The following is a 22,656-nucleotide window of genomic DNA, read 5'->3' as shown; positions in this document are numbered from 1 at the left end:
TCGTAATCAGGGACTGTTGATATTGACTTTATATACATATCAAAAGTCGTTTTATATTATCACTGTCATCCGAGATAGTTTTCCATTACCAATAAAAGTTTTGCAATATACTTCACACATGAAAAAATCTTAAACAAGTTCATGTGGGGAGATAGTAACTCGCTTGCAGTGGTAAACAACATGCCCTCTCTCAACAGCCACTATACTGCAGAGCCAATAAAAACAAGTACTTTTATTATGCCAGTGAATAAGGTATGAGGAGTCTGTGTAATATATTTCTCAACAAATAGTGCAATTAGAGACAACTGGGATAAAAACACACTAATCAATGAATCACATGTCCCCTCATACAGAAACTATGCTGTATAGAATGAAATAAAACCATATGTTGCGTGTACAAACACAGTATCAAACTAAAAACTATTATTATTAATTAGATGTGTGCGAGTTCGATTTCCCAAGGCAGCAATAAAATTCAACCGACCGTGTTAAAATTCATAAAAGTGTTAAAACTAAGTAATATATATATATATATATATATAAAATGAATGTTATGGCAGTTTCACATATGGAATTCGGTTGAAGAGAGTTAGCATTTCAACTCAATTGTCAGCTATGCTTTTATCTTTCGGTTGCGCAATCTTTTGTTAATACCGCACCAATCATATGAACGTTTTAATAACCTTCCTTTGCTGTCTGTTTCGAGTTAGGCTTAATTACTGTAAAGGGAGAAAAGTCACTAAAGAGAAAAATGTTCCTGGTCCGGGGATTCCCTTATTCAGGTAATATTCACTAATTTCATGTTATCAGTCTGTGGTGTGCCAGTATTAGCAAGTGGTAATATTATTTGATCTATTCTATGTTAAAAAATTTAACCCTGAGATGGATAAGTGGCTGATAAAAAAATAAATAAAAAAAAAATCCCGCAAACAATCAGAAGAAGCAGAAATAGACTCAAAAAAAAAGGTCAGTATTTCATATTTTACCAGAACAGCCCGCATCGTCTTCAGAACCAAACGGTAAGAGACAAAAAATGTAATATATGCATTTGATTTTTGCAATATTCATTGTGCATGTTCTGTATTGAATATAAATACAATAAATATTATAATAATATATCTCTCTATTATTACAATTTTTTTTTGAGGGGGGGCCGTGAAACATTTTAATGTTTGCAAAGGGGGCCCTGACATCCAGAAGTTTGGGAAGCACTGGTGTAGAGGATATTATGATACTGAATGAAAAGTTTACTTCATTGCCAACTTCCTATTGACAATTTCAATTTTCCTCCAAATTAATCTGTCAGGACTACAATATATTGTCAGATGTTACATTTTAAAAAAGGTTTTCTGAGGCACTTCTTATATCAATCCACCCAGAGCTTGGTCTTTTGTTTCATCTTTTACTTACTATATTGGCAAAAAACAATTTATTTTGCCCATTCTGTTGAAGTGACTATAACACCTAAGATAAACTCTCCTCACACATTCCTGAATACTAACAATGACAAGTTTTTCTTCCTAACATCTTAACAGGATTCTGTAATTAACGGCATTAATCCAATCACCTAATCTTGTTTAGAACTCTCATACCTTTTGTTACCAGTCTTTGATTCAAGTGTTTTATTTCTAACTCAGCTCTCAAATCTACAAGTTTAACTTAACGAAATTATAACATACAATAGAATATACATTAAATTAAACTTTAATATATTTCCAATATTTCCACAATGTCACATAGCCATCTTCAAAGGAACTTAATAAAGATACATGCACGCAGGCACTAAACACAATAAATAAGAAATGAAGTGAGGAAGCTATGGTTTTCCTAAAAGTCCTGATGGTCTCCTGATGTAAGCCTCCCAAATTAGGGGCAGTCTCGTGCAACCAAATTTGTTGAGGTATGGCATGTTTCTTAGGGCTGAGGATGATTCCATGAATAGTCTTTCAAATTTGAACTTGCTACGGTGTATTATTGTGGCTTTCTTCCACTGTATTCTGTGGCATGTATCCAGAGCATGGTCTGCAAGACCAGAGTGGCTGTACTGATGAAACCAGATGTAGTCCTTGTGTTCTGAAATTCTGATATTCACTGTCCTGCCAAAGTAGGACAACTTACAGCTGCAAGAGACCTGGTATACACCAGGTAGGTCTAGGGGAAGTGGTTGGTCTTTAGTGGAGTGGATAAGGAATGCCAATTTTCTATATGGTCTGTAACAAGAGGTCAAGTCATATTTTTTTTAGGATTTTGGTAATTTTTTCAGAGGTGCCTTGGATATAGGGAATGGTGATGGATTTAGAGTAATCCTTGTTGTGAGAGGGAGGGGGGTTGTGGTTTACTAGTTTCAATATTTTTTTTTTTGGGGGGGGTAGCCATTGGCAGAGAAAGTGTTAAGGATGTGATTTAGTTCATTGGTTAGGGCATTGTCATTTGACCAGATTAGTTTAGCCCTGTTGTATAGTGTCTAACAAGTTGGTGGGTGTGTTGGTTGTTTAAACAACCAACACACCAGAATCAAGTTCACCCTGGAAAAAGAGGAAAATAACAGCCTCCCCTTCTTAGACACACTAGTCACCTGCCAACCTGGTGGAACCTTGGTTTTCTCAGTTTATAGAAAACCCACCCATACAGGCAGATACATTCACCATCACCCCCTCACAACAATATGGAGTTGTTAAGACACTATACAACAGGGTTAAACTAATCTGTTCAAATGACAATGCCCTAACCAATGAACTAAATCACATCCTCAACACTTCCTCAGCCAATGGCTATCCCCCCAAAAAATATTGAAACCAGTAAACCACAATCCCTCCCCCCCCCCCCCCTCACAACAAGGATTACTCTAAATCTATCACCATTCCCTACATTCGATGCACCTCGGAAAAAATTACCAAAATCCTAAAAAAATATGACTTGACCTCTTGTTACAGACCATATAAAAAATTGGCATCCCTTATCCGCTCCACTAAAGACCAACCACTCCTCCCCCTAGACCTACCTGGTTATATCAGGTCCCTTGCAGCTGTAAGTTGTCCTACTTTGGCCAAACAGGCAGGACAGTGAATATCAGAATTTCAGAACACAAGGACCACATCCGGTTTCATCAGTACAGCCACTCTGGTCTTGCAGACCATGCTCTGGATACATGCCACAGAATACGGTGGAAGAAAGCCACAATAATACACCGTAGCAAGTTCAAATTTGAAAGACTATTCACAGAATCAGCCTCAGCCCTAAGAACCATGCCAAACCTAACAAATTTGGTTGCATGAGACTGCCCCAAATTTGGGAGGCTTACATCAGGAGACCTTTAGCCCAACGGCCAAGAATACCTACATAGCCCGCTAGGGGGCACCATCAGGACTTTTAGGAAAACCATAGCTTCCTCGCTTTGTTTCTCATTTACTGTGTTTAGTGCCTGCATGCACGTCTTTATTGTAAGTTCCTTTGAAGATGGCAATGTGACGTTGCTGAAATATTGGAAATATATTAAAATTTAATTTAATGTATATTCTATTGTACGTTGTAATTTCCTTAAATTATTTAGTAAGCATGTATAACCAACATTTAAGCCTTTCTACGAGAACTACAAGTTTAAAATGGTTTGAACATTATCTTGGATAGGTAGTTTAATAAAATCAGTTGACTCTTTACCATACTAGCTTTGCTAATTTTGTTCCTTATTTTAATATTTAGTTTGCCATCTTCACTACAAATTGTGCCTAAATGGGTGAAATGTTTTGTTGTATAGGTTCTCCATTCAGGATGCAGTTGATGTTTTCAGTGTTCCTGATTATTATTATTATACAGGCACCTCCATGGAGTCCAAAGACAATGCAGGAGACCAAATCTATCCACACAATCCATAATACCTCTCCTTGAACCCATTAACAGAAAAAGCACTCATAACTGAATCTGGTAACTCATTCACCACTCTCCGATCAAAAAATGTAATCTCATACCCCTACTGACCACACCTTTATTCAACTTCCAGGGATGATCCCTTGTTCTGGTCCCTGTAGCAAAGTGCTGAAATATTTCCCCTGCATCTATCGTATAAACCCTTTAAGCCAGAGGTCACCAATCTGTGGTCAGCGGTGGAGAAAAAATTTTGGTGGTCCGTGGAGAAATTTGGACACTGACAATTTGTCTAGGGGTGCTTTTATTGTCGGACCACTGTCGACCCACCAGTGGCACAGCTTGTGAACGCTAGTACGCATAACCATCTCCTTCTTCAGGCTGAGGTGAGATGGCTGTCAAAAGGCAAAATACTAACTCGATTGTTCGACATGCACCAAGAAGTCAAGTTATTTTTCCAGCAAGAAAATAAATCGAAATTCCTAGATCTTTTGTCCGACGATGATTGGCTAGCCAAGCTTGCATGCCTGGCAGATATTTTTTCACTGTTGAATGAGCTAAACACGTCTTTGCAAGGACAGCTTACAGACGTGTTCACAGCGCGAGGTAAAATGGATGCATTTCAAAAGAAAATATTGCTATGACAAACGCGGTTGGCTGAAGATCTGCAAATGTTCCCGAATCTTGATGTACATGAAAGAAGAGGATGTCAACTGACAGGTAATAGCCACTGTTCGACAGCACTTATGGTCGCTCAAAGAATCTTTTAGCCGTTATTACCCAAAAAAGAGGACCCAGACATGGCAATATGTGAATAATGGATCCATTTTTGTTAAAAATTGAAGAAAGCAATTTGAGCATGAAAGAAAAAGAAAGCATAATTGATCTATCATTCGACGACAATTTTTGGACATCAGACATCATTTTTGGTTCTCCGTAAAAAGTGAATACCAAGTGCTGAGTGAAAAAGCCATCAAAATTTTGATTCCATTTGCACCAACCTATTTGTGTGAAAAGACATTCTCATCTGTTACAGCAATTAAAAACAAGTACCGCTGTCGGCTTGAAATAGAAAACGGCTCTCCGTGTTGCAGTGACGTCGTTGGAGCCAAGAATCCATAAACTTATTTCAAAAGAGCAGCAACATATATCATACTAATAATTTTGCTATAATTAAACAAGTGCATTTCATATTAATAAAATGCAACTTTTATGATCATTATTTTATACATGTTTGTACCTTTCTAAAAAAATTCATGCTAGTGGTCCGTGGGATTCAAAATTGTGAGTTTTGTGGTCCGTGAGGTCCAAAATATTGGTGATCACTGCTTTAAGCAACTTAAATGTTTCTATTATAAACCTTTTTTTTCCTATCAACCAACTTCTTCAATTCACACACCTTCAATCTATCCTCAGAGGGCACATTCCGCAGAACACACACACCATCTTGGTTGCTTGCCTCTGAATCCTCTCCACCATTTTCTCATCCCCCAAGAGACCAGACTTGAGCACAGTAATCCAGATGTGGGGGGGGGGGGTTATCAAGGCCTCATAAAGAGGAATTACAACTTCCTTATCTCTACTTATTCTTCACTAGCCAAGTAATCTTATGGGCTACCTTAGCAATATGTCCTTTAAACATCAACTCTATCTACCACCACCCCTAAATTTCTAGCTTCATCTGTTTCTTAGAGTACAGTGTGATCAACGTGATACATGGCTTGTAATCATCCCAAAATACATAACTTTACATTTCTCCACATTAAACTGATATACACGTTAACTTTTGCCCATACTGACAGCCTATTTAAATTGTCCTGAAAGCTCTCCTTTTGCCTTGATTAACTATTACTCTACCTAATTTTGCATCATCAGCAAACAACTGAATATTTCCTTCCAGGTTATTTCCTATATCATTATGTACAAATTAAACAGCAATTGCCTCAGCAATGAACTTTGTGGCACACCACTAGTCACCTGTTTCACATAAATTCAGCCTCTCCATATACCACTTTTTGATATCTATCCAGCAACCACCCTTTTATCCACTTAACCAGTGTCATATCCATCCCCATTTGTTCTAATTTGGGAAACAGTGTTCCATGTGACATTCTGGCAAATGCCTTTGCAAAATCCAGCAAAATCATCATGTAGCCATTTTCTTTAGCCAACTCATGTTCCACAGCTGTTACTTTATTATAAAAAGTCAGTAAATTACTAAGACATGAGCGACCCTTCATAAAGTGATGTTAACCCTCATACACTATCATATTTTTATCTACCCATTCTTGAATTCTCTTTTTTACCATTTTTTCTAGTACTTTTACCACCACGCCTGAGATACTGATTAGTCTATAATTTGTTACTGTAGTGTTAGAACCTCCTTTATGCAAAGAAATAATTTTGCCCTCTTTCCACTCCCTTGGAACTCTACCAGGGCTGAGATGTAAACAGCTTAGTCAAAAGCACTGCTAGTTCTTGCAAAACCCTAGCTAATATCCGATTTAATCCCACAGCTATATTTACATTGAGATTCTGCAATATCCTAAGAACCTCTAATTCATCTAACTCTGTTCCACATTAGTGTCTGTCCCATAGATTAAAGCAGTAACCTCACTAGGAAGATATATGCTTGCAAAGTGGTCGCTCAGTAACTCAATTATTTTATCTGCTTGTCTCCTCGTGATCATCACTCATTAAAGTAAATCTTCCATAGTCATTCTTCCTCTTATCTGCCACATAATGAAAGAACTCTGAGATTCCTTTGGCCTGTTCGGCTAAATTCTTCTCATAATCTGATATTGCCTTCCTTGCCATGCACCTTTCTTGACTGAGCCTTGTACTGCTCATGAGTTTGCTGGTCACCTTTCTGTTTATATACTTTTTGCAGCATTTTATTTTTCTGCAGCTCATGCTTAATGATATTAGTTTAAAGTCAGCAGTTAGAATTGAAAGAGATAGAGGAAGATGGATTGAAGTTAAATCAGGTGTGAGACAAGAGCACATTATCTTCTCTGCCGATATGTATAGAGCATTTCTGTTGTCACCTTATGCCCTTTCCAGATCTACAAATTTTAAATACAGATTTGTTATATTCCCCAGGATTTCTTAACTATTTGTCTTAAATTGAAAATATGATCTTGATAATCTCTCCTATTTTGGTAACCAGCTTGTTCTTCTCCTTTTTCCTTTGCTGTTTGTCTTGGCTGTTTCTCATATATGCTTGCAAAAATCTTACTGAAATATGGAAGAATTTCCATACTGAGTATGGAAATTCTTCCATAATTCTCACATTTATCCCCCCCTCTTTTTTTTTAGATGGTACTATAAGAGCTTTACTCCTACATCTGAAATATGACCCTATGGCCAAGTTATCTGAAATATGTATCATAGCACTCAAACTTTCATACCTCCATATTTGCGCATTTCAGATCCATTATCTACTGCAGCTGCCTTTCCACATTTTTGATGGATTTTTTTACTCCAAGTATAGATATGTACTTCTGGTTGCATTCCTCGACCATTTTCTAACATGGTTTAGCCACTTCTTGTTTCATTCAGTAATCTTTCAAAGTAATTGCTCCAGACAACAAGAGTACCTTTATTTCAGTTGTTATCTTTATCATCTCCAATTCCTTTTAAAGTACAACTTCTCCATTTTTAGGCTTCTTCATGCCCTCAAAAATATTTTACTACCTTCCAGATATTTATCTTCTGTATTCTTACCAAAATCATCCTATGTCTTTTGTTTAGCTGCTCTTACCACTTGCTTGGCTTTCTTACATTTTTCTATGAATTCTTGTTGTAATGAAGAATCAGAGGAATACGTCCATTGCTTGAGATGGATGGTGGACCGAATCATGTTCTTTACTGTTAACTGTCCAGTTTTTTACTCACTACCAAAGATAAATTTTCATTGCTATCGCTACAAGGTGTTTACAGTTACACCAAGTAGTGACAAGGTGTTTGCAAATTCTGCACAAATGCCATCTTCCACATTCTGAACAAATTTGTCATTCAATATAATGAATTTACTCTGCATGTAAATTACACAAAGGTAAAATAAAAGTATTACAAAACACATCATGATGAGTATCTCATCAAGTCGTCTGAGTGATAACACACACACACACACACACACATGGGCAATTCCATTAAGTGAGAATGGAATGACAGCAGACATCACAGAGAGTAGCAGCAAGTAAGAAAGCCATTAATTCAATTATATACAAATTATAAACATAGCCAAATGGCAGCAGGGTGCAAGACTTATTATATGAAGGTAAAAGCAAATGTGAAGAGAAAGTTTAAAAAGAAAAATTTACTAAAATAAAAATTGAATTATTATATTTTTTATAAATATAAGTTTTAGTTAGTGTATCCGCTCTCCAGCCAAAAGGTTGCGGGTTTGAATCCCATTGTGGGCTTGGATGTTTGTGATTGTCTGTGAAAAATACTAGTGATAGTAGATGGTGTTGGTGTGATGATGGGGTAGTTGCGGTTCATGGTAGTTGGTGGATTGAGTGGTGGAGACAGAGATGTAGAGTAAGTGCCCTCTCTCGATGAGCCTTTGGACTCCCTGGAGGTGTCACATAATGATGATACTAATATTTGCATAAAAAATTGCATACATAGTAAATCAATAAATTATCTGCATAAAGTTCTTACAAAAAGTATTTATAAGGAAAAATAATAATGAATGTGAATAAAGAACCAACCTATGAATATGCGTGCGTGTGTGTAAACATAAGAGCAATGTTTGTTCATTACTGAGAGTTCATAGTCACTATTGCAATTTAGATTAGGTTGAATGCCAAAAAGCTTCATAGGATTCTTTGAAAAAGTCGCTCAAATTTGAATGGACTTGTATGAAGAATTTTTGTGGTGTCCCATAGGATCCCGTGGTTAGTAGAAACTCCATATTCTGCAAGACCAGATTTCTTAGCTTGGAGAAGATGGATATATATATAATCCATGTGTTCTGATTACTGGCTATAGAAAAATGTGCATACAGCATTTCAACTCAGTCTAGCTTACAACTGACTGAGAGGTGGGAACTATTAAATCATCCTACTGGCCATGCATTGTGTGCAAAACGTTTGAGATGACTCTCATATAGCATCTTTAAATGCCAACTTACTCTAAAAGGAAAATATGTTCTACGCATCCATTCTTTGTCATAAAGCAAAACTATTTGGACTATGAAAAAAAAGAAATAAATAAATAAAATAAAAATAACATTTCTTGCATTTTAAACATGCACTTCAGATAAAAATAATAAATTATTCATCACGAAAATGAAAACAACTTACTGAAATTACTTAAGTCTGTCACTTCTTGGCCATCAAACACTTAAAAAAAAAAAAAAACAATACCCCATTACACACATTCTCCCAGAATATATAGTGTTCCCAAGGTACAAAAACATAACATTCTGCTTTGGCCAATAGTTGACAGAATAGACAGCACTAATAACACCTAGCTAAGAAATTAGAATCTGCACTCAAGAAGTTGGTAGGATCATTTCCCCCCGCTTATATAAACAATACACAACACTTCATAAACAAAATTAAAAATATAATACTCAGCAAAGATGATTTATTAGTCAGTTTTGATGTTTCTGACCTTTTCATAAATGTCCCAAACAGTGACACAATTCTTCTCCCACAGAACAAATTTCTGCACAATACAACAGCTCTTTGCCCACATACTACATTCTGGTTATTTTGTGTGGCAAAATAATTTTTAGCTAGAAAAAGAAGGTACAGCCATGTGCTCGCCACTACCCCCTGCCAACTGCTAACTTTTATATGGAAGCTTTCAAGCAATGTGCTTTAGATTCCTTTACTTTAAAACCAATTTGGCTTAGATACGTTGACGATGTTTTCATTATCTGGCCACATGGCCGCCAAACATTAAACATGTTTCTTAGCCACCTGAACAAACAACATGAGCACATACAATTTATTACTGAAATTGAAAATCAGAACTCGATTCCTTTCCTGGATACACTGGTCACACATCTTCCCTCAGGCAGTCTGTTTTTCACTGTTTACCAAGCCTACACATACCAGCCAATATATACATGATAACTCATATCACCACCCTTTGCAAAAACTTGGAGTCATTAACACCCTCAAAAACAGAGCTATAACAATTTGCTCTAATGAACAAGCTCTTAAACAAGAATTACAAATTATTAGCAATACATTTAGAAATAATGGCTATAGTAAAAATACTATTAATAAAGTTCATAAAACTTCATCAAAAAATACAGATTACAGTAAAACCATAGCTATCCCATACATTAAAGGGTTATCAGAAAAAATTAATAGAATTCTACACCATTTTAATCTTAATGCAACTTTTAAACCACCTTCAAAATTAAAAACATATTCAACTCCTCTAAGGATCGTCTCTCCCCATTGGCACACCCTGGAGTTTATTGACCTGTAACTTACCTTATATTAGGGAAACTGGATGAACAATCCCTATTGAATTTAACAATTTTGGTGAAGCAGGCCTCTCAGATCATGCTCTTAACATCTTACACCAAATTGATTGGAAAACTACTTGTTCTTTACATCATTCCCTGATGTATTCTCTGGTATGAAAGGAATTTAAAGAAGAATGTGAAATTTTGATTAACCACCCTAATCTTAACAATAATGGTGGCATAAAAATCCCAAGAATTTGGATGGCACACAATAGTTTATCTGGGGTTTTTCATCCGGCAAAGCAGGCAAACCGGCCCCATAAACACACACACACACACACACACACACACACACACACACACACACACACACACACACACACACACACACACAGAGATTACAGTCAAGAATACTTAAGACTAGCCATAGGCCTGATTTGTCAGCTATGCCGGTCCCGATCCCGGATAAAATTTGAAGGGATTGAGATGGTGTCATACTCCCCCGTAAAAGGGCCTCACGACCGTTATATCATCATACGAATAATAAGAGCCCACTTAATTTTCCAGCATACCCAGACTTTAGGACTAAGCAATTGTTCAGCTTTCGTTGGCCACCATCCATACTGGTTTGTTGTAATTTATATGCATACTTATTATATAAGTATTTTTTTTGTGTGAACATGTTGCTTTCCAGCTTAATTTAATTTTGTAACCTAACAGATAATAATAATAATAACAGCACTCTAGCTTTGATGTAGTAAGGTTTTTCTTTTCACCAGAGGTCAGGCCAAAGTCCCTAGAGAGCAAATAAATAGTGATATATAACAGAACATTGGCAAAGATCTTTTGCTTTAGAAATGAAATCTGCAGTATTCTTAACATAGGAAAGTGATTTTTTGGTTAGATTCATCAGCAGATCAAAAAAATTTTAACAGTTCATAAGTAAAACAACTGATACAATCAACTACTGGAAATAAAGTAATGTACATTTTATGTATTTTTGGCAGTCCATATAATCTAGATCAGGGGTTCCCAACCTTTTTGTTTCCTAGAGCACATTCTAAAATACCGGTAGGGCGATGGGCACCATCTATTTTTTCAAGTAAATTTTTTGAATTCTTTTGTTAAATGAATACATACAAAGTTTACATTATAATCAAATGTTTTATTACTTAAAAGTTTACATTATATAAAAATTTAAATATGTATATACAAGTTAGTGTGAGCTTTGGCATTGCATTTCATTGGCCAGTGCTTCATAATTAGGAGAATATGATGATATTCCAGTTCTTAAACTGGAACGAACATTGAATGCGTGTCTACTTTACATTGTATGCGTTTAATACTTGTCATGTGTCATATAGCATGCCATGAATTGTTGCGTGATTATTTCAAACTATACGGCACACAAATGAACAGCAGTGGGCACACACAAATTGGTCGACGGATGCCATGGTGCTCGCGGGCATAGGGTTGGGAACCCATGATCTAGATGTTCTGGCATGAAAAATACATAATTTCCTAATATCATCCACAGAATTAGCACTGTCTAGCAAATGGTTTCATTTATGAATCTCTGGTGTACTGGTAGAACAAACTCAAAGAAGAATGCTGATCTTACGATTATATACTGATTTTTCTAGACTCATCAGACTATAATTGCAAAATGAGCATTTTCTTCTATGACATCATTCTACCAAATACACATATCACTAGAAATTCCACCAAATCACAAGTAAATAAACTAAATCTTGAATTAACACAAAAAAAAAAAAAAAAAAAAAAAAAAAAACACCATTTATTTAAGGCCATATATTTCAGCCTGAGTATTACAAGACACCTTCAGTGGTGACCACATTTTTGTCGTGTTAATGGATTTTTGTGGCACAAGTATCCCTTAAACCAGTGTTTCTCAAACTTCAGATATCCACGGACCCCTTCTTAAATTTTCATTATTACCAAGCATCCCTAATTAATTAATTCAAAAATAAATTAATTAATTAAAATTAATAAATTAAATATCTATTTTATTTGAATTTATATGTTCATGTAAACAAAAATTATGATTTACTTTTAATAGAACAAACTTTATAAAGATACTATAAAGTTTTACTTACTTGAAATAATTTATCATCAATGAGAGGAGTGAAATTGCTTATGGTGAGATAAAATTTCAGCAAAATTTGGCTCTATAGTTGTTAATTTCAATCTCAGATGCGGTTCAACATCTATAATGCGATTCCTCTTCTTCGTCTTAATATCTACAAGGGCCAAAAATCCAACTTCGCACAGATATGAACTTGGAAATAGAAAAATGAACCTTAGAGCTTTATCTGTTAATTCAGGAAATTCATTCTGTATTTGTAGCCAAAATGATGATAACGTATTCTCACTGTATTTATTTTTTAGGAACCATCAGAAGCTAGTTCTAAAAGTTGTTCTTCTTCTATTGATGACAGACCCTTTGGCATAAATTTGTTTTTATTGAAAGGGTATCTTATCCACTCAATATTAATGTCCAATTCAGGGAAATACTTTTCTAGATTCATTTGTAAGCTTTTTAAATGCTGCATGATAGTAATTTTCACATCATCATCAATTTGTTCATTTAAACTTGCGAGCAATTCATGAAGCGATGGAAACGTGTCAAATTCTCCATTACCAACCCGCTTTTGCCATAACTTCATTTTTGCCAACGTGGCGTTCACTTTATCTTGGACATGAAATATAGAAATTTCCTTGCCTTGTAAAGATAAATTAAGACTATTTAATACAGTAAATATATCTGCCAGGTATGCTAATTGACTGAGCCATTTCCAATTATGTAAATACTTTTTCAATTCAAACTTTTCATCGAGAAAAACTTGTAGTTCATTCCAAAGTTCAAATAAACGAGTAAGAACTTTTCCATGAGAAAGCCAACGAACATTGGTATGGAAAAGAAGTTGTGTATAGTTGCTTCCCATTTCTTTGCAAAGTTGAGAGAAAAGTCTGGCATTTAGAAGATGGCCTTTAATATAATTTATGATTTTTACAGCTTCATCAAGAACTTTTATTAGGTCTATAGACATCATATGTGTAGCCAAAACCTCCCTGTGTATGCAGCAGTGTGTCAACTTTGCATTTGGTGCAACAGCTTGAATCCTTGAAACAAGCCCTTTTTTTAGATCCGACCATGGATTTCGCTCCGTCCGTGCTTATTCCAACACAACTTTTCCAATCAAGCTTGTTTTGATGCATAAAGGTATTTATGGTATTTATGCTGTTGAATATTTCTTCTCCTGTTGTATGTTCTAGCAAGGATTGGCAATATAAAAGGTCGTCATGAATTTTTTGATTTTTTTCGTACCTAAACGGACACTAGAAGATTTGCAAAATTTGTAATGTCGGTGGATTCATCTACCTGCAATGCATAATAACGACTCTTACGTATATCGGATAACAATGTTTGTTTTATATTTTCAGCCATTTTAGTGATTCTTCGATGAACGGTACTATTTGAAAGACAAATCCTATCAAAAGATCTTTTTGCATTATCTCCGATCATAATTTCCGCTATTATTTTTGCTGCAGGCTTGACCAAAGTTTCACCAATTGTTTCCGCTGCACCACTTTTTGCTATTAATAGCGACACATGATATGAAGCTTCTAAAGCCTTCATGTTTTCACCTCCTGACACGATCGAAATCACTTTTTGAGATTCTTTTAAATTTTTTAGTTTATTTTGAAAAAATTTGACAGGTTTGTCCTTGCATTCATTATGTTTCGATTCAAAATGGCGATTTAAATTACATGGTTTCATGCTTTCATTTTTTAAAGTTTCACCGCAAATTACACATAATGGAATAGGTTCCTCTTCATTTTCCGTCCATGAAAATTCGCATTTCAAGTAATTTATATCGTACTTACGAAGTTTTCTCATCTTCTTCCTAGTGGTTCTTTAGAGATGTCAGACGACAAACACTTATCAATTTCACTTGATCCAGATACAATATCAACATTTTCTTGTTGCTGACAGCTACTTGTACCTACTATGTTCCTCTCTTTTGCGCATTTTAAAAATCCAGTCTTTAACCAGTGATCCATACTTAAGAATTTGAAAGCTAAAAAAAAATTACCGCATTTAACGAACAGTCCTTCAACAAATAGCTAGTGAAAGCAGAACTCGAAACAGACAGCAATGGTAGGCCAGTAGAGATAAAGCAGCTATGAGGACGTCCATATGATTGGTGCGGTATTAACAAAAGATCGCGCTACAAATTGACAAAAGCAAGCCGATAGTTCAGTTGAAATGCCAATTCTCTTCAACCGAATTCCTTATATAATATCTGAAACACATTCACTATATATTTCTTAGTTTTAACACGTTCACTCAAACAAAACCATATGTTGCCGGTGCACCATATGGTTTTGATCGTCTACTATACAGCATTTTATGTGGGAGGGGTCATGCGATTCATTAGTTCCGTTTTTACCCAGTTGTCTCTAATTGCACTATTTGTTAAGAAACATATTACACGGCCTGCAGATGTCTCTGTACTTTATTCAGTGATACAATAGGAACATTTTACGATCTCAAACTTAAATTTTATTACATGCATTAATGATGCATAGCCGAAAATTGCCACGGACCCCCTGAAAACCTTTCGCAGACCCCTGGGGGTCCGCGTACCACACTTTGAGAAACACTGCCTTAAACAATAATTAATAATCCTTCATGGGGAGAAATAAGGTAATAAACTGTTGTTGCCACTGAAGATGGCCTGTAATATTCAGGCTGAAATATATGGTCTTAAATAAATAAAATTTCTTACCTGTTGTGTTTTTTCATGTCGATTCAAGAAACCTCTTGCGGTACAAGTATCGCTTAAACAACAATAAACTAAATCATTTGCTAGACAATGCTAATTCTGAGGATGGTGTCAGGGAGTTAATGATTTTTCATGCCAGAGGGGAATACACCCGCCTGCCCACACACACACTCTTCATAGGTTGGTTGTTTTTTCATCAATTCTTCTTTCCTTACATACACTTCTTATAGTCACTTTATGTGAATGATCTACTGATATACTCTGTATGCAATTCTTTATGTAAATACAAAGTTTTATTTTTTTATTTTTTTTTATTTTGTTATTTCAGTAATTTTTTTTAAACTTCATCTTTACATATGGCTTTACATCTCTCTAATTAGCCTTGCACTCAATTATTAACTGGCTACATTTTTAATTTGTTAATAGATGTATTAATAGTACATTTACTGTTTCCCACATTCACTCGTGTAACTGTCCTTTCTGCATGCTCCCTCTGATGTGATGAGATACTCATTGGGAAGTGTTTTGTATTAAATGCTTTGTCTATGTAATTTACACATATAGTAAATTTGTCATATCGAATGGCAAATTTGTCCAAAATATGAAAGATGGTATTTGCGGCAACTTAGAGCAAATGCCTTGTAAAACTACCAGGTGTTTATATTTAAGAAAGCAAACATCTGGTTAACTACCTGTCTAGTTTCTTATCCACTACCAAAGATAATGCAGAAAGAACATGATTCAACCCATTATCCATCTCAAAAAATGGATGTGCTTCTGATTCCTCAATTGCTACAAGGATTCTGCACTATTAAATCTGCAATTAAATGGGTTTGGTCTTGGAACACTGGGCATACTACAGATTCCTTGAGTCCTATATCTATCATAATTCCAGAAGAGTTTCTATCCTTTGTTTTCAAAATATCATTGCCTCAATAAGATTTTTTTAAAGTTTTGAGTGAATGCCATCTTTTGTATTTTGAACACCCATAGTTCAATATAAAATACACTTCAAGAGCATCAATACTATATCTGCTACAGGAAGTATCATAAATTCAATCTTGCTCAGAATGGAGTTGACACAGAAGACAAGATCATTTAGTGTGATGCATTCTTGATATATAATTATTATTATATAATTAGGTTTATTACATAAATCCAATTTGAATTGATTATTCATAACATTATTGTTCATGTTTAAGCCAGTCAGATGTCATCCTTCTACTTTGTGATATTTACTTTGAATGTGAAACTGACTGTTGAATGTTCACACTTTTGAGTTTTGTCTATTATAAAAAATAGTTGTCATAATAATCTATAACTAAAAAGTATCATGACTAGTTTCAAACAGTTAGGTCTAAAGCCTTCTTCAGAGTGGTAGATTGGGAAAGGACAAAAAATATATATACAGGGTGTTCGGGATAAATTTGACAGTTTCGTAAGGAAAAAGAAAATCTTCTTTGTATCTATTAAATTTAATGAATTGACAAAAAAACATTACAGGCAGAGTTAATTACAATACTATCAACAAGATTTACTCAAAATAACCACCATTAGCATCGATCACAGCTTCAATTCTGCTTCGGAACCTCGAACAAGCTGATGCTACAGTCTCCCTGGGAAGGGCCGCAAAAACTGTTTTAATTTTATCCATTAACTGGGCTTTTGTATTACTGGAAGTGCGATTGGTGTCTTTTTCAACTGCACCCCATACAAAATAATCCATGGGGTTAAGGTCTGGGGAGTTTGGAGGCCAAACATTTGGAATGGTGAAGTCGTAGAAATTTTCAGACAACCATTTTTGACTTTTCCCAGAGGTGTGGCAAGGGGCCGAATCCTGCTGCCATACATATGGCCTACCATTGGCTACCCTTGTTATCCAGGGCTTGACTACAGTTAGCAACTCCACGAACAAAGCCCGAATTCCAATGCCAGGGTTCTTCAACACCTGTTCCTGCAGATTTGCGAGGAATTCTGCTGTACGAACGCAATCAGATCGTCTGCTAGGGATCTTTCTTCTTGCTACATCCTCGTAGTCACCATTGCAAGTCTCTAGTTCATGCCTGATTGTTTTTACTGTATTCAGGGAGCATTGGGCAGCAGTCGTAATATCCTCATTTTGATGGCGGGCACGAATCATCATGATACAAGTTATTCTCTTCCATGATTCAGGTGGGTTCCAGCTATCCATCCTTTCTGACATCTTGTATATGAATGAAGAAGGGTCCAAACTTTTAAATGAAGAGAAGTGTGTGTTAATACATGTAACTTACGGAAAAATATAATTAATTATAAATATGTCAAATTTATCCCGAACACCCTGTATATATTAAAAACTCCAATAAACCATTACAACAATCAAAATGAGGCAATAGTGACGAGTGGCATGTGTTTGAACAGTTTGAAGGTGATTGTTGAAGAAGTTGGAGTATGTTGAGAGATCTGATTAGAGATTTTCAGACATCAGTGAAGATGAGACTAGTAGAGGGAGTCAGGTGTGCAAATGACTGCAGTGGGTTTTTTGATTAGACATGAAAGGAAGTTTGTTCTCAAGAAAAGGGAATGCTGGCTATATCTCGACTGAAGGTTGTCATTTGTCATGAAAACATGATGTACAAATCCAGATTTTTTCCTCTGTTCTGTATTCTATATTGCTGAGATATTCCTTTTTTCAAAACTTTGGCTTGTCTGACCTATGTAAGAAATAGAATTCATGTAATAACATGAAGGAGGCCTGTGAGTTTCTTATCAATCACCCTAATCTTAACAGTAATGATGGTCTAAAAACCCAAGCATATGGAAGGCACATATTCTACCCACTTAACCTTTCTCCCTAAGATTTAATTATGAAAAGGACCATAGATAATCCAGGATCCTAAATCTAATATAACAAAACTATCTATATGAAAGAATGTTTCTCTGATGCTGTCTTAAATAGAATATAGCTTCGATGTAGTTAATTTATTTTATTTCATTTATTTATTGTAACTTTATTTTATTTTCACTAGAGGTCAGGTCAGTAGAATAACTATTGATCAAATCATTGTCTCTTCAGCATACTATGTGAAATGTAATTTAGCTTGTCTCTGTATATATATACTAGAGGGGCTCCGTCCCACCGAGTTCCGGGCTGGTAAGCTGGTAAGACAAAAAAAACATGACACAAAAACGTTTCAAATTTCGGCTTATCTTTTTATATATATAGAATAGATATATATGTATGTGTGTGTGTACTCCAGATGATGACCTTGATATGAAGGCTGAAACATTGGGAAATTAAAATAATTACTTATATCACGATTGTAGAGCCCATAATTTGTGTAAAATGAATGCTGATCACTGTGTAACACTAAAGGAAAGGCACTGATATTTATTATTACATTTGCATATCTAAGTTGAACACAATTTTTCAGCATTCCTCCCAAGATGAGCTAGTTTCCCTAATGCATTAGGGCTCACCTCAATAAATATTTCTGAAAGCTTCTAACATCACATCCATTCAAGTATATACCATACCTCTTATACAAGTTTTTTTTCCTTCTATCAGTGTTGCTCCAAACATCCATAAGCTCACACACCTGATTCTTCAACACAGCCTGTATAAAGCCCTCCTTAATTCTGCAGTATCATATCTCAGTAATAAACTAAAAATTTTCCATCTCTTAGTTTTATTTCTTGCTGCTTCTAGCAATCGTTTCATATTTATCACTAATAGTCAGTTGTGCCTACAAGCACTACCATTTCTTTTTCTCTATTGCATTAATTACATCCTTTATTTTAGCTCCCAGGAAATTTGAAGTAGTGACTCCATTGTCAAACACAAACTTAATTACTACCATATTACTATTACTTTTTTCTTACATTCCAATTGACTTGCTGACATTATTCATTAATAACTTCCCAATATCAGCACTTTCCAGCCTCTTACTGTTCTCCTTACTCAACTCTCTCTCTCTGGTCAATTTTCTAATAATTCTTTTTAATTTGGAAATTTCTTATGCCAATTTTTCTTCATTTGTGTCACACCCACATATTATACATATATAAAGGTTCATGACTTATTTTTTAATGGTATTAACAGCACTAAACAATTTTATCACAAAGATGTTTTATTAACTGCTTATATTTCACTGAATTTCAAATCAGCATCATCAGAGCACAACACACTTGTACACGCGACAGTGAATGAGTAAAACAATACAATTGCAATGGACAAAAGATCTAAAGTCCTATTTTGGCGCCCTCTAACGTAAAAAAAAACATTACAGTTATGTGGGAGTTGCTCTTAGGATAACAGTCTCCCAAATTTTTGGCAAATTAATGCAACATATTTGTTAAGGTTGGGAGAATTCTTCAAAGCCATTGTGGACTCAAAAAATAATCTTTCAGATCGGTAATGACTCCTCAATAGCACATTCGTTTCTTCCATCTAATCCTGTGTGAAGGAGTGTCCAAAGCGTGGTCTGCCAGTCCTGACTTGCCATAGTAATAGTTTCATGTTCTTCCAGGTGGATGTTAACTGATCTTCCTGTTTGCCAATAGTACGCCAAGTCACAGGGAACTTCATACACGTGACTTCATCATACATGTATGAAGTTCCCTGTGACTTTGCCTACTATGGGCAAACAGGAAGATCAGTTAACATCCACCTGGAAGAATATGAAACTATTACTATGGCAAGTCAGGACTGGCAGACCACGCTTTGGACACTCCTTCACACAGGATTAGATGGAAGAAAACGAATGTGCTATTGAGGAGTCATTACAGATCTGAAAGATTATTTTTTGAGTCAGCAATGGCTTTGAAGAATTCTTCCAACCTTAACAAATATGGTTGCATTAATTTGCCAAAAATTTGGGAGATTATTATCCTAAGAGCAACTCCCAAATAGCTGTTATGTTTTTATTTACAATGTTAGAGGGCACCAAATAGGACTTTAGATCTTTTGTCCATTGCAATTGTATTGTTTCACTCACTCACTGTCGTGTGTACAAGTGTGCTGTGCTCTGATGATGCTGATTTGAAATTCAGCAAAATATAAGCAGTTAATAAAACATATTTTTGATAAAATTGTTTGTTGTTGTTAATACCGTTAAAAAATAAGTCACGAATAACTGTCAGCACCTAAGCTTAATTGTTAGAATATATAAAGGTTTTCGTCTCAAGATTCTATGTTTCAGTTGCTTTTGGCACTGCTCTCTCATTCTGCTGGGTTTTAGTGCCATTTTTAACACTATCTTAATTTAACAATATGTCCAGAAACGTATTAGTAAAGACACTAAGTATTTAGTGCATTTACTAAAAATCACAATAATATACTAATCTAAGAAAAAAATCATTTATTGAGTGTTTTTTAGATTAGATTAACATCAACTATGTTAAAGGGCTGCAAATAACATCCAAAGTTGTGGACACGCTTTGTTTCATTTTTAAGCAGATTTCAAAAACAATATCCCACCTGTAAATGTATTGTTAAATTTCTCTCTTTCATTTTTTTTTTTTTTTAATTAAAGTGTGATGTTTTGATTTAACATACTTATTTTCTGGAAAAAAAAAAAAAAAAAAGAGCAGAAAGTACTTTGTTACATATTTTTTATTGGAACACCATGTGTATACCATATCATTATAAAAGCAATATTAAGCGACAGTGGTTTCCTCATGGCTCATGAATTCGCTCACCATGTTTGTTTTGGTCCCAATTAATCATGATAAGCAGACACCCACTAAACTACCAATATAGTGAAATTGTACCTGCATTATAAATGTTCTTCTTTACACATTGTTTTTTTTTGTCAAAATCTCAGTGGTTGACAAGAAAAGGCCTTTGCAAGCTACAGAATCAATTTAAGTTACTTATACAATTGAAAGAGATATAAATAGAAGGCATACAATAATACTAGTTTAAAAAAAAAAAAGCAAACTTTTATTAGACAGAATTTTGTTCATGTCTTAAGACCATTACTGATGTAACAGAAAAGTTAAAAAGTGAACAGAATGTAAAAAAATGAAAGAGCATATGTTATATAACTGTTACAATTATGATAGAAAGCTCACTTAATCTGTATACCATTAGAGCTCCACAGTAATTGTAAGGTTATTATCAAATTCCTGATACATATCCTCAAGGTGTACAGGATACTATGTAGTACTATATGAAAAGTGTTTTAAAATTGGAATATCATAAGTAGGCATATTAATAACAAACACAAGTTTTCTCATGTGAGAAAACTCACATGAGAAATCTTTTGTATTTCGCTTATGTCTCACAGGCATTTTCAGTACAGAAATGGAACACCAATTAAACAAATAACAGAAAATTCTAAAAAGCATCACCATAGTAACTAAAGTAAAGTACAAAAACAAACTTAATTAGTTATTAATTTTTATGGCTATTTTTGTTTAGGAGTACCCATTTTTATAATGTCATTGGCTTTTTAGGACAATTTTTTAATAATTAATTTTAATTAATAAATAAAGAATAATTTGAGACATACCCTTGTAGGATGTTCCTGGTTTTCTTCTTATTGGGTGGCATCTGGAATATGATGATATACATTTGTATTACTGCTGAAGTATGACTGAAGGGAAGCAGGGATTAGAAATGTGGAGATAGCGAGGTGTGGGAAATATGGGAGACGCTGGATGCCACTCAATAAGAAGACAACCAGGAGACATCCTACAAAGGATGTCCAGAATTATTCTTCATGTATCTGTCTTTAAAACATTAGTAATGCCCAAAAAATTAATTAAAAAGCCAATGACATTATAAAAAGGGGTACTCCTAAACAAAAATACCCATAAAAATTAATATTTATTCAGAGGAGTAACATGGAAATTTTTCAAAAATAATACCTATAAAGACTTAATTAGTGCTAACTTAGAGGGAAGGAGAAAAAAATTCTTATAAATTAGTCTGTTATCAGATGACATAATTAGTAATAACATTTCCCAAAACATGGAAAGTACGAGGTAGTCATTCTTATTTAAATTAATCTGATGTTATTTTTTTAATAAAGTCTTTTATATAGCACTTATGCATTTTGTGTTCCAGCTCATTTTATTTAGCGCATAATCTGCAATACCTGATTTCTCTCACTTCCAGAAACTAACATAAATGGTGCTCTTTTAAACATAGCATTAAAGATGCATGATGGTGCAATTCCACAAATTAAGTATGTGTGTGTGTGTTTAAATAATTGTATATGGATCAAGCTCACTCATGCTTGCAGCATTCCATATTTGTAACACACATTTTTTTTTTAAATGTTATTCTGTTCTCTTTTTTAACTGTATACAGGTATACTACTGATAATGGTTATGAAATATGAAACAAATTTTGTTCATAAGAAAATTTTATATAAATTTCTCTGTTTTTAATTATCATTAGGTCATTATTTGTCTCGATCTTTAATTCATATCCTCCATTGAGAGGCCATCTAATAAAACATTATTAGCAAAGCTTTTAGTTTAAAGAGTCAAGTGTCAACAGGATAACTTTTTGAAGCTTTTTGCTACTGCCAAACCAATGCGTTGGCACTATTTCCTCAG

General features: G+C 34.7%; 1 protein-coding gene across 1 annotated transcript in view; it reads right to left on the bottom strand.

Moving 5' to 3' along the window:
* The window catches only part of pch2 (pachytene checkpoint 2 protein), a 272,348-nt gene that overhangs the window by 65,044 nt on the left and 184,648 nt on the right, over positions 1-22,656 (bottom strand). The window lies entirely within an intron of this gene.

The sequence above is a fragment of the Typopeltis vanoorti genome, chromosome 9 (assembly GCF_054136105.1).
Source record: "Typopeltis vanoorti isolate ZY-2024b chromosome 9, IOZ_Tvanoo_1.0, whole genome shotgun sequence".
NCBI lineage: Eukaryota > Metazoa > Arthropoda > Arachnida > Uropygi > Thelyphonidae > Typopeltis > Typopeltis vanoorti.
Note: the sequence above shows the minus strand (reverse complement) of the source record. Positions and strands in the feature narration are given on the sequence as shown.